General features: G+C 39.1%; 1 non-coding gene across 1 annotated transcript; it reads right to left on the bottom strand.

Moving 5' to 3' along the window:
• Positions 1-11,477: 11,477 nt before the first annotated feature.
• Positions 11,478-11,587, bottom strand: LOC145625941 (small nucleolar RNA R71). The gene has a single exon (XR_014110832.1). It is a non-coding gene; the product is annotated as a small nucleolar RNA R71 (small nucleolar RNA).
• Between the last annotated feature and the right edge of the window lie 1,860 nt (positions 11,588-13,447).

Raw genomic sequence — 13,447 nt, 5'->3', positions numbered from 1 at the left:
ATTAAAATAAAGATTTGGGACCAAACCCTCAGAAATTAAAACCTTTCACGTCTAGGGCAAAGGCAACTTCGAACAATACTAGGTGTGTCTAGTGCTAATGTATAAGGAATTGTGTTTGTAAAAGGCTAGGCTAGAAAGAGAGAGAGAATCAAGAATTTCTTGATGAGAGTTGATGAGAATTGGTGAATGAATGGAGAGAATTGGTGATTGAAAACGGAGTTTTTAGGAAGCTATTTATAAAGAAAATCAGTCAAAAAGATAAAAAAAATCAAAACAGATTTCTGACGCGTAAAACCAGATTAGCGCCAGACGCTGACATTAGCGCCAGGCACCAAGCTTAGCGTCAGGCGCTAATGCTGGCGTTTGGCGCTGACTAAGATATTGACGCGTTTTCTAGAATCAGATAGAAATTGACCGTACGAGAGGATAAAATCGTATTTTCCTCAAAAACATTCTTTTATTCTGATTAAAACTCTAAAAGTCAACAAAAGTCAATTTATCAATGCTAATTGAATTAGGAATGAAAAGAACCTTCTTGAAGAATCTAGAAGACTAAAATCATTCGTAATTGTATTAGGAATGATAAATCTATATTAGGGCCTCCTCTAGATCATTGGGCCGCATATGAGGCTCAAACCGGGCCCAGTTCAGTAAATTGGCCATAACTTCCTCAACATTCATCGGAATTGGGCTTATAATATATCGTAGGAAAGCTCTTTTCAAACCTTATCCAACTACACTACTATTGGACCCATATCATGGACCAACCGAATTGGATTGGCTGTTTTCTTAAAATAGGTTTTCAAAAACAGAGAGAAGAAAAAAGAAATTAAAACTATCCGCAACACTAAACTTTCCCCACTTTCACTTATTCGATTATGATTCGACGTGAAAGGTACTCATCACCGGGTTTGGTTTTGGGGAGACACAAATGGGTGTCTACAGAAGCCCCCACTTTGACTGAGTTTGGAGAAACACAAGTTTCGAAAACAAAAGTCAAAGTATCGATAGGGACGAAGAATGATTCAGAACGTTCTGCGATCCTAAATCATTCTTGCAACGCCAAAACCTGCAAAACTAGCGTTAGTTAAACAGATAAAAGAGTTAAGAAATGCGTATCTTGCACCGTCGAGCACACATCTCTGAAGGTAACCGATTTGTTGTCGTATTCAGTATTTTTGACGACCTCCTGCAAGCTAGAGAATGCCATTCCGCTTGAAGACTGCTACGCTTGTAACTGCCTCCAATTTCCACTATGATAATCTTCCGCAAGCCAGGGAACACTATCGAAGATCGCTTCGCTTGAAACAATCCTCTTCCGCTTTGTGACCATCTTCCACATCTTAGGGAACACGATCGAAGACAACCTCGCTTGAAATCATCTTCAATTGTTTGTGACAACCCTCCACAACCTAGGGAACGCCATCTTGCTGTTTTGATGTTCACGCATCTCTGAACAAAGAGCTTTTTGAATGATATGCCCACGCGTCTCTGGAGCAAAAGAGCTTGATGATATGTCCACGCGTCTCTAAACAAAGAGCTTGATAATAGGATGCCCACACGTCTCTGAGCAAAAGAGCTTGAATAATATGTCCACGCGTCTCTGAACAAAAGAGCTTCGATGCTTGAATGTTTGTTGCGACAATATTCCGAAGAAAAACTTCTGAAGACCAACGCTTGTCGATCTTTAAAGCTTGCTTGAACTTTGCTTCCGTTATGCCAGTACGTCGGCGCTTTTGATGCTTGTGAACCATTATGTCGGTGCCTCTGCTGTTTATGAACCAGTATGTCGGTGTCTTGCGATGAGACAATGTTTTAGGCGCTTTAAGCTAAGTGAGACGATCTTTCGTCAGGTCGATCACTTATTGCGATTGTAATCAAGCCGACTATTTAATCATGTCAAATTGCTTATAGGGGCTAACTGGCGTACCAAGGAAATTGAAATTGTTGTATGAGGTCGAAATAACTGCTCTGAGTGGTTGAGCGTTCTGTCGCCGCTGCAATGCCTCTAGCGCCGCAATTTGGCTCTATCGCCAGACGCTGGGATCTAGCGCCAGGCACTGAAATCCGTTGTCAGACACTAGATGTTTTCGTCTAGCGTTGGAGTAGGGTCTTGCCTACTCTGCTCTTGTTGTCGTTGTTGCTTGGTTTTGCTCCGAACTTTGAGCTTGGTCGTTTCCTTTCAACCAAATCCGCTCAAATCTTTTGTAAATTAAAGTTCTTCATCTCTAATTTACTAATCCATGTAACTCCTCTTATCTTGGAGGAATCTCCTATGTCACATTTGCGGTTTTTTCGAAAAAAAATCCGGGAATGTCCTCGCTTGCTGGGATGCACCTGCATTTATATCTTTGACCATAGGACTTTGCTTATCTTTCTTTAATTATCTTAGGGTTGTTCTAAGGCTTAGCGTTGCTTGAATTATTGACACGACACGACTCAAGGTATAAACTTGACTCGCTGTGATTGACTCGAGGTTGACTCGACTCGAAGTGAAATGACACGTGTGACTCATGACCCATGTGTGCATTGTAATGTGATCGTGCGACTCGAAAATGCAAAAAATCAAAAATAAAAATTTTCCGTCATTTGGGAGGGTACCGACTTTCTCCCGAAAAAGAAAGGCGCGAAAAAATAATCGAAGTGAAGTTTTTTGAAGATGCATGTTGAATGAGCTTAGTCAAATGTTGTTTGATACTATCTCAATTGTTGATTCCATGATGAAAGTATTTGGGTAACTTAGGCACGGAGGCTAAGCACTTCATACTTTGTAATGCAATGATGATTATGATTGATTTTGACATGACAAGGCATGCTTCAGCGTTGTGTTAAGATTTCATGACAAAGGGTTCCTAAGGGAAGTATATTTGGTTATGTATCTGTGATGTGTGTGATAGTGACAGTAAATTTAGGCTACAAGGGCTAAGTGTGAGGAAAATACATTGAAAAGGGTCAAATGGTGGTGACTCTTGGGCTGGGTAAGCTAATGATGTAAGGATCAAGCCCCCAAGTCTAGCTCTAAGTAGATAGGGATGAGCATAGGAGATCCCTTGATATGATCATGGTGTGAGTGTATGAATGTGAATATGAATGCATCTTTGTTACGGCCGCACCTCGATGTGAGGTTACCTACGTATCCGTTAGGAATCAGGTCGAACGTAGCTCTAGCCGAACCTCGCACAAGTGTGTGTATACCTCAAAAAGGTCTTTTTAAGGGTTGTAATGTGGTTAGGCTAAAGGTTGAAGAAGAAGGGGATAAAAGGCTCAAGACCCTAGATAAGCGCCTAAGGTGTGAAACTTTGCTTTTGAATATTTGTGTTTTTATGCTTGAGGCTTTCTACTCGTTTTTAGCTCTTTTTTATTTTCGCTCTCTTTTTTGCTTTTGCATTTTTTTGTCTTTAAAAGTATGGGCAATCCCGATCATGCGGTCTATCACTCACTTGGCATTCATGTTTCTCAGGCACGGTACCGACCACTCGATAAGAGACACAATCTGAGACGTGTTCTTATCAAAGACATTTTCAAATCAAAGACATTGGAACACTTACCCTTTTGTACACTTTTATTTACTTTTTGCTTATTTTTTGCTATTTTAAGTCACTCAAGCTTTTTATGAAATTGAAAATTGCATAAGTTGCACACTATCCCATCCCAAGGTTAGGTAGATGTAGGTTGAAAAATGAAGGGTCTATCGTTAGACGAGGCTCAAAGTGGTTTATCAAAAAAAACATTGCATATTTGAAGGGTGAAATGTGATATGATGTGGCTACAAGGGGTGCCTCAAATCATTGGTATACCTTGTGCTTAGTTTGACATGGATTTTTTTTTTTTTTTTTTTTTTTTTGGCAATGTAATGATCTTATGCAAGGAAATAAATGCTCATTTTATTAAAAGGGAAAAAGAAATAATCTACACAAATAATCTAAGTGAAAAGAAAGGTGCCTATGCTAGACTTATTGGGGAAAGGGTAAATAAAAGAAATAGAAAAAATAGGTCATGAAATTTCGTCGTTGAAGCTCGCCTCTGTCTTGTGTCGTTTGCTTCATCATCACCCAGTCTTCTCGTTAGCTAGAGGCAATTGGATCTTATTTGCTTCTATGAGATCTTGAATGAGATTTTGAAACCTGTAGCATTCATCAGTAGTATGACCGCGTCCTCGATGGTACTTGCAATAAGAGTTGGGATTCCATCTCGAAGATCAATTTTCTGGCGTTGGATCCTCAGTAGGGCCAATAGGCTTGATTAATCCTCGATCATATAGACGATCGAAAGCAGCATCGTAGGTCATTCCAATGGGTGTGAACTCTCTCCTGAGTTTCCTTTTAGATCCTTGATTGTCCATGGCTAAGACACCATTATGGTCGAAAGTACCAACATTGTTACTAGAGTAGGTGTTTTCGGAAGAAGAAGGATAGTCGTTCTTCTTTCCTTTACAGCCACTGTTTTTATTGTTACTAATCTTGGCCTTCTTGTCGCGCGGAGGAACATGAAGGAGATTTGAATCAATGAGATCTTGAACACGATCTTTGAGGGCAAGACATACTTCGGTGGTGTGACCACGACCTTTATGGTATCGACAATAAGAATTTGGATCCCAATTGGGAAACCGTTTTTCAGGCGGAGGGTCTTGACTGGGACCAATGGGGTGGATAAGACCTTGATTGTGAAAACAGTCAAAAGCTTCATTGTAAGTCATTCCTATTGGTGTGTATTCTTCAATGGTCTGTTTTGCCCGTGGCTTAGGAGCATTGAGTTCTTCATTAAATCCTTGTCGAGAATTTTGTTCGATGACCATCACCCGATTTGCTAGTCCTTCTACCACATTCAAGAGCATGGCAACGACATCTTGCAGTTTTCAAACGTCCTCTTTTAGACTTGACGAGTCTTCCCTGGTATTATCTAAGAAAATACTTTCATCCTCCTCAATTATGGCCACTTCATCGAGAGAGGTTATATAAGTTGTCTCGATCATGGGCTCACCTACAGGTGTGATAAGAAGTGATGGATCGAAGGATGTTTGATCCTCTTCGATAACTAGAATCTCGGAAGTTTCATTGTTATCGATCAGATCTTGAATAGCTTCTTTGAGATTCCAACACTCCTCATTATCGTGACCCTTTCCTTGGTGATATTTGCAGTGCTTATTGGGATCCCATTTGGGTGGCCTGGATTCTGGAACTGGGTCTTTGATAGGCCCTATGGGCATGACTAGTCCTTTGTGGTGTAGCTTCTCGAAAGTTGTTTTATAACTCTTACCAAGTGGAGTGAACACTCTTTTCGACCTTTGGATTCGTGATTTAGAGGCGTTCGTAGCATGTACTTCTTTAATGGGAGAGGAAGAAGAAGGATGGTCGTTCTTCTTTCCTCTCGCACTATTATCTTTCAGAAGGTCATCTTCAATGTCAATGCCTATATTATACACAGCCTTGAAAGTATTCAAGTTGTGTTGGTATTTTAAGTGCTTTGAATATTTCTCTTGGAGATTCTTGATAAACATCCTCACAGATTCTTTTTCGGTAGGAACCTTGACCATATTAGCAGAAGTTTCCCTCCATTTGTTGAAGAAAGACGTGAACCCTTCGTTTTGTTTTTGTTTTAACATCTCAAGTTGTCTATGGTCTGTTTCGTCTTGAATGTTGCATTTATATCTATCTATGAAAGCGTTTGTTATCGACTCCCAAGAAGAGGTTTTCTCTTTGTCAAGGGAAAAGAGCCATTGTTGACAAACGGTCTCAAGGGATAAAGAAAACAAAGAATGAAAGACTTTCTTATCAATCCCCTTAATATTCATTATAGTTTCAAAAGCTCTTAGATGAAGGTAAGGGTTATCTGTTGCCTTGAATTTTGGGATGTTGTTGGCATTGAACTTATGCGGAAGAAGTTCCTTGTCCAGCGAGACCCCTTGTGAACTAATGCCCTGAAATTTATAGTCACTAGATAGCTTGCTCAAGCTTTCTTGCATAAGGTTCATTCGTTGTTGCTTCACAGGGTCATCAATTTTGAGGGTTAAAGCCTTTAACACCTCAGTCACGTCAGTCAATTGACTCCTAAGTTCATTGACCTCTTCTTGACTTGCCATTATCTTTTTAGCTTCCCTCTTTTGACGAATAGGTTTATCAAAAAGTAAGACTCGAATAACGAGGTTGTCCTTGATTAATCGCCCTTCTCTCCTCGACCAAGTACTGTGGAAAAGGAATTTGGGGATATTCATTGTTAATTATTTGACTCAAACTTTATTCAACATGCAATGGATGGAGGAAGTGAAGAAAGATGATGTAGATGGAGGGATATGAAGAATTAGGAATGGAATGTACCCCCAACTTAAATGACGGAAAAAACCAACTCATGAATGAACCTAAGACATGGTCATGGTGTGAAAAGAGTATGTACAAAGTGTGTGCTAAGACTAGTGAGTGTAGGTGACATGTTAAGACTCGTGTCATGACCATGTGGCTAGACTATGTGACTAGACTCAATTAATGACTTAACAAGGTATTATTGACAGAATTAATTAGCGGTCTGTTTAATTAGACACAAGGTGATGACTCGAGCAATAAACCAAACTGTCGCCAAAACGACAGGACTGGCGCCGCACTGAATAGTGTAGCGTCGGACGACAGAGCTGTCACCAAGCGCTACACTCCATAGAGTGGCGCTGTAGTTCAAACTTTGGCGCCATTGCTGGAGCTTCGATCTGAGACTGTTTTCGGTATTATTAATCAACAGGGGTATGCCTAAAGTCGTACTAGGTCAATTCTGGTTAAAATATTAGACTTTATTTACTCAAATTAATTAATTAATTAATTAGGCAAAGTTCTTTTAGTCATTAATTTATTTAATCTTAGCACAAGTCAAACAAACGGTTAAGAAAACATATATCATATGTACAACATATAATGCACAATTAGTCAAGTAGGCACAATATGATGCAATGAGTTTGCAACCTAACCATGGCTCTAGTTCTCTAAAGTTCGGGATATGGGTTAGTCAATAGAGTTTCCATGGTTAATTGTCCGGATGCACCGCGCAAAAGCCTAACCGTGAAGGGTTGGCGCGAGTGGATGGGACACTGCGAGTTTTAGAAAAACTCGCTTCCATGGTTTGGTGAATTCAACATTCTCGGATGTACCCTTTGTTGCTCAGAGCGTTCAATCGGGTAGATGGAGCATGAATTCCCAGGGGGTTATGTCCATATGTAGAACACATATGGGTTTCAGAAAAGTGAAAAAACTCAATCAGGAAGTAGGATCGAGCAAACAATGCTAAAAACTGGTCGAAATTAGAATGCATATTTCTGGCTCGGTATTGGAAGAATTCGGCGCCAGCAAACAGAGATTGGCGCCAAATTTTGGCTTTAGCGCCTGGCGACAAAGCTGTCGTCTGGCGCTACAGTCAAAATTCTGGCGCTAATCTTCGGTTCGCTGACGCTAATTCCTACATGCCTTAGCAGCTTTCTGTGCTCAATAAAATTTTCCAGTTTCGCGCAGTGTTATTTCGGTCCTAGTTGTGAAAGGTATTCCTCAAATTTCCTACGTGTAAAAATCCTATGTTTTAACTCATTACGGATGGTCTTTCCAATGAGATCTTTTTTATGCATATGACAATAATGTTAATCAAAATTACGCACACGAAATACTTAGAACGTTTCGAGTCTCATCCACTCATTCTAAATCATTTCCGAAATAAATTTCAGGAATTAAAATAGAAATTCTCCCCAGTGGAGTCGCCAAAAACTATAGGGAATATTTCAAGAATTAATCCCTAGCTTGAACCCCACTGTGATCATACACTAAAGTATGGTGGCGTCTAAAGGGAAAGAAGATAGAGCAAAAGAGTCGCCAACAAGTTTTAGGAACTTGTAAACCGTTCACAGGGTGAAGGTTACACCCCTTAACGATCCAAGAGATCGTCAACTCCAATAGGTCCTGAACCATGACTGGTAGTTCGGGGATGAAGGTACAAATCCAACCTAAAAGAGATTGAACCTGCCCTAATAATAGGCCTCTACTTTATACTGATCGTATTCATGTGCGCTTTCTGACTAACATGCAATCATTAGGTTTACCCTAAACCTGTTTAATCTATGTTGGTTGAATATTAATGCAAAAATAAACTATTATTGGCGATCACTTGAATTATAATCATATTAACCCTAAACAAGATTATTAATTATCTTATTAAGCGTGATTACAAGTACAAATTCCCTTTAAACATGCATAAAAAGGCGTGATCAAGCAATAACAATAAATATCAAGCAACATAATCATAATAATAATCATGAATCATAAAAATAATCATAATCATGTTAAAGCATAATAATAGCAAGATCCTAGGCATGATACTAATAATATTAATAACAAACCCTAGCATGTCACTAAGCAATAAAAATCAAATGTTTAGCCCTTACATGATACTAACATGATATTAGGAAAGAAAATAGGAAGCATCGCAGGAATCATAATAAGCATATTTGATATTATAACCTTTTCCCTAAACATGATACTAGAAATCATTGTTGTTATTCAAAACATCAAATTAAGAAAAACATCCTAACATGATACTATGAATCAAAATAACAACTTAGACATGATTTCTATATCATAATAACAATAAGTCAATTAAAGTACTTACTTGGATGCCTCGTATTTCTTTCTAATAACAAAATACACGCGTTAGTAGCTTCAAGGAAAATATAAAATCAAAGAATTAAATAATAATTAAAATAAATATTTGGGACCAAACCCTCAGAAATTAAAACCTTTCACGTCTAGGGCGAAGGCAACTTCAAACAATGCTAGGTGTGTCTAGTGCTAATGTATAAGGAATTGTGTTTGTAAAAGGCTAGGCTAGAAAGAGAGAGAGAATCAAGAATTTCTTGATGAGAGTTGATGAGAATTAGTGAATGAATAGAGAGAATTGGTGATTGAAAACGGAGTTTTAGGAAGCTATTTATAAAGAAAATCAGCCAAAAAAATAAAAAAATCAAAACAGAGTTCTGACGCGTAAAACCAGATTAGCGCTAGACGCTGACATTAGCGCCAGGCGCTAATGCTGGCGTTTGGCGCTCACTAAGATATTGACGTGTTTTCTAGAATAAGATAGAAATTGACCGTACGGGAGGATAAAATCGTATTTTCCTCAAAAACATTCTTTTATTCTGATTAAAACTCTAAAAGTCAACAAAAGTCAATTTATCAATGCTAATTGAATTAGGAATGAAAAGAACCTTCTAGAAGAATCTAGAAGACTAAAACCATTCCTAATTGCATTAGGAATGATAAATCTATATTAGGCCCTCCTCTAGATCATTGGGCCGCATATGAGGCTCAAACTGAGCCCAGTTCAGTAAATTGGCCATAACTTCCTCAACATTCATCGGAATTGGGCTTATAATATATCGTCGGAAAGCTCTTTTCTAGCCTTATCCAACTACACTACTATTGGACCCATATCATGGACCAACTGAACTGGATTGGCTGTTTTCTTAAAATAGGTTTTCAAAAATAGAGAGAAGAGAAAAGAAATTAAAACTTTCCGCAACACTAAACTTTCCCCACTTTCACTCATTCGATTATGATTCGACGTGAAAGGTACTCATCACCGGGTTTTGTTTTGGGGAGACACAAATGGGTGTCTACAGTGGGCATCGCCTTAAGTGCACCAATGATAGGGATGCTCGGGAGAGGCAGAGATCGATTGAGCAAGCAAAGGAGGCAAGCCATGAGCACCACAGCAGGGGTGCGCGCACACAGACCTCACTATGCGTGCGCGTAGACCCTACTGTGTGCGCGCTCGCATCAGGACCCTCAATCCTCTTCGCTATATTTTCTATTTATAGCTTTTGACTTTTCTTATTTAGGAGAGACGACTTATTATGTACTTGACGCTTGTTTTCCAAAAATAGAAGAGAGAGAAAGTAGATAGAGAAGCTTAGGATTACTTGATTGTACTCCAATTTGATCTTTGATTTCAACTTGATCTTGGATTTCTTCTTCAAATCAATGAAAGTTTGAGAGATTTCTTTCCTTGAATTTATTTTTATTGCACCTTTAATTCTTCAATGTTTGATTTGAATTTTAATCTTTGCTTTAGAAATTGTTGAATGATTGAATTTCTTCTTGATTAAACTTGAAATGAAAATGTTTGTGATTGAATTTGTTTTGTTTTTCAATTTCACCATGATTAGTGAGTAGATTAGTTGCTAAGGAGAAGGGGAAGCATGCTTGATTGATGATTTTTGCTAGTTGATGATCCTTGATTGATTGAATTGTTGCAATTAAATTGGTTGACATAGTTGTGTTGTGATTAATTAGACTAGGAGTGATTAACCTATAAGATTAATCTAGATTGCATTGCAAATTTCAATGACATGAACCCTTGATTTGAGAATAGCTTTAATTAATTGAATTTGAATGTGATTTTCCTTGTTAGCCATTCATAGTGAACCCTAGCTTGGCTTATAGGAGATAGCTTTTGGATTCCATTGATTGCAACTATTGTTTGTCCTTTGTAATGTTTGAATTGATTGAGTGATCCATCAATTAGCATAATCATTGAGCTTGCATGTGGAACCTATATCCCTAGTGTTTAGCATATTGAATTTCTCGATTTATCTAGCTTTTGATACCTTAGTGCCAACCATATCTTTCTACAATCTTCGAAGTAGCTTGACCTAGGCTAACCTACTTATTCCTTTGGGTTCGACCGTTGACTTACCATATACTCGTATTAGGTTGGTCGAGTGTTTATAATTTTAGTTTGGATCTAGGGAAGGGTAGAAAACGACCTACATTTTCCTTACGTCAAAATGGCGCCGTTGCCGGGGAATAATATTGATGCTTTGTTATGGTTGTTGAGTCTATTTCATCCTTAATTAAAAATTCAAAAAGATTTTTCTTTTTAGGCTACACTTGTAGCCGTGATACTAATCATTTCTTTTGAGATTGTATGCATAAAGCACGTGATCATTCACTAGTGCCATTTGATCTTGAGATTGAGAGGACTATTGCAAGGTTAAGGGTTGCTAGATGATCTTTGAGTTCTAGCACTTCAAGTGAAGAAGAACCACAACAAGAGGAACAAGCTAAGCAAGAATGGGAGAAAATCCAAGGGTGGCGTTGAAAGAATTAGGGATTCCCGGTGCATATAGATTTGAGAGTAGGATTGCTCCACCTACAACACCGGCGAATGATTTGAAATAAGGCCGGCAATGATCACTTTGATAGAGAGGCGACAATTTAGTGGGGCCAAGCATGAAATCCCACTAAATCATCTCAAGGAGTTCGAAAAATATTGTAATACTATCAAGGAGAATGGAATTTCCCGAGAATTCATTCGCCTCAAGATTTTTCCCCTTTCCCTCATAGGGTGTGCCTTAGAATGTCTAGACAAGGAGGTCAAGCTAAATTCTCTAAGGACATGGGACAAAGTGACCAATGAGTTTATATCCCGTTTCTATCCACAAAAGAAAACGGAGGAGGCTAGAGCTTTGATTCAAGGTTTCAAACAAAAGCCTAGTGAGAGCCTCTATAAAGCATGGGACGGAGAGATACAAAGAGTATCAAAGAGAATGTCCTCACCACGGAATTCCTACTTACCAAATTATTCAAATATTCAATGGAGGTCTTAGTCCTCAAGGGGATTCATGTTTAGATGGAGGAGCCGGAGGTCCCATCATGAATAAAACCGAAGAGGAAGTGGTAGACATAATTGAAGACGTAGTGAGATACTATAGAGATTGGCAAGATGGAATGAAAATACCTTATTTTTGCTTTGTTGTTTGTTTTAAAAAAGGAACAAAGGGAAACAATCCCACCGCCACCACCACAACCACCACACAACCACACATTTCATTAATTTTCTACCTTTTCCAACCACCAAACCCCTCCCCTTCCCGTCGCTGCCCTTCCCCTTGCCCCCCAAATCTGCCCCCTCCCTCGTAAAACATCCCACAACCCCCATAAACCCTACAAACGCTTCTCCCTCACCTTAAAACCGTCATCCGCCTCTCCCACCACCCTCGAAACCCTAGGCGCTAGGGTTTTGAGGGTAGGGGAGGACTGGCCGATGGGTTTTATGTAGGAGTTTATAGGTACTAATTGTGGAAAACATGAATCATATTCATATAGTACCTAATCCTAAGATCTAATGCATAACACATAAAGAACATATAATTGTACCTTTGAAGTGTGATTCCACGTGCGATCGAGCAAGAACAATGAGAGATAAAGAACCCCAAACGTGATTCCTCTACTTGGTCCACGAGCACGGATTAAACCTCCACTAATGCTAGATAGTCGTGATTGAATGCTTCAATCAACCTTCAACAGAGAAGAGAGACAAACTAACCAAGAACCACCACGATAACCACCACCTATGGGCGCCGGCCGTACGGACATGAGGGGAGAGGGAGAGCCGTGAGTGAGGTGAGAGAAAAGGGAGTTTAGGGCTTTTGAAAACTGGTTGCCTTGTGTCACAATTTACTGATTGTTTATTGTGACTTATGTCAACCCTAGGCATGGATCTTATTTATAGATCACATCTCTAGATAAAAGTCCATGTCAAGCCCAAAGTCCTATCCCTAATCAAACTACTCTAGCCCAAACCCTTTCATGGTATGTCATAATCTCATGCGGCCTAATAATGGACCTCTAACTTGTTTAACCCAATACTCTTGTGTGTGACCTTATATGATCCATTCTATAAGGCTTTGTGTTGTTTAACCAACCAAAGATCAATATTCATATCTAGCAACAAACATTGACGACCCTATAGAATGAACTAATTATCTCCATAATCGTGATCCTTGATATATCTAGTAATTGCACTTATCGAAGACATAACTCCTTCCTTTTACAGGGAGGGAGAAGAGTTTTTAGGGTTTTTCTTGCTAAGGGAGGTTTTTCGAGGGAGGGATGAGCCTTTTTGTGGCCAGCGAGGGGCGAGGGAATGTCGGCGAAGGGCGACGGGGGGCGGGGAAGGGTCAGCAAAGGGCGGCAAGGGGTTCGGTGGCTGGAAAAGGTGGAAAATTAATGAAATGTGTGGTTGTGTGGTGGTGGCAGTGTGGTGGTGGGATTGTTTCCCTTTGTTCCTTTGTTTTTAAAACAAACAACAAAGCAAAAATAAGGTATTTTCATTTCATTCTATTCCATTCTCTTTGTTCATTCCATTCCGATTACCCCGTGTGAACCAAACGGCCCCTTATTATATTTTAGTAAAACTCGAATTTATTGAGCTTAAAAAATTTACTTCTAAATTGTTACCATGTGGAAACCGTAAATGAAAATAAGTATATGTATCTCGTCAAAAGAAAATCTGGCAATCACGAGATTTTTGAAAAAGTGGAACAAAGCATACTCCTTATGATTGTATTTTACTTATATCAATCCAATTGAAACATATTTGGTGTCTAACCATAAGGTAGGTGACCAAAAAATGTTTAATATAA

This window comes from Chenopodium album, chromosome 3 (genome assembly GCF_948465745.1).
Source record: "Chenopodium album chromosome 3, dcCheAlbu1.1, whole genome shotgun sequence".
Classification (NCBI taxonomy): Eukaryota; Viridiplantae; Streptophyta; class Magnoliopsida; order Caryophyllales; family Amaranthaceae; genus Chenopodium; species Chenopodium album.
Note: the sequence above shows the minus strand (reverse complement) of the source record. Positions and strands in the feature narration are given on the sequence as shown.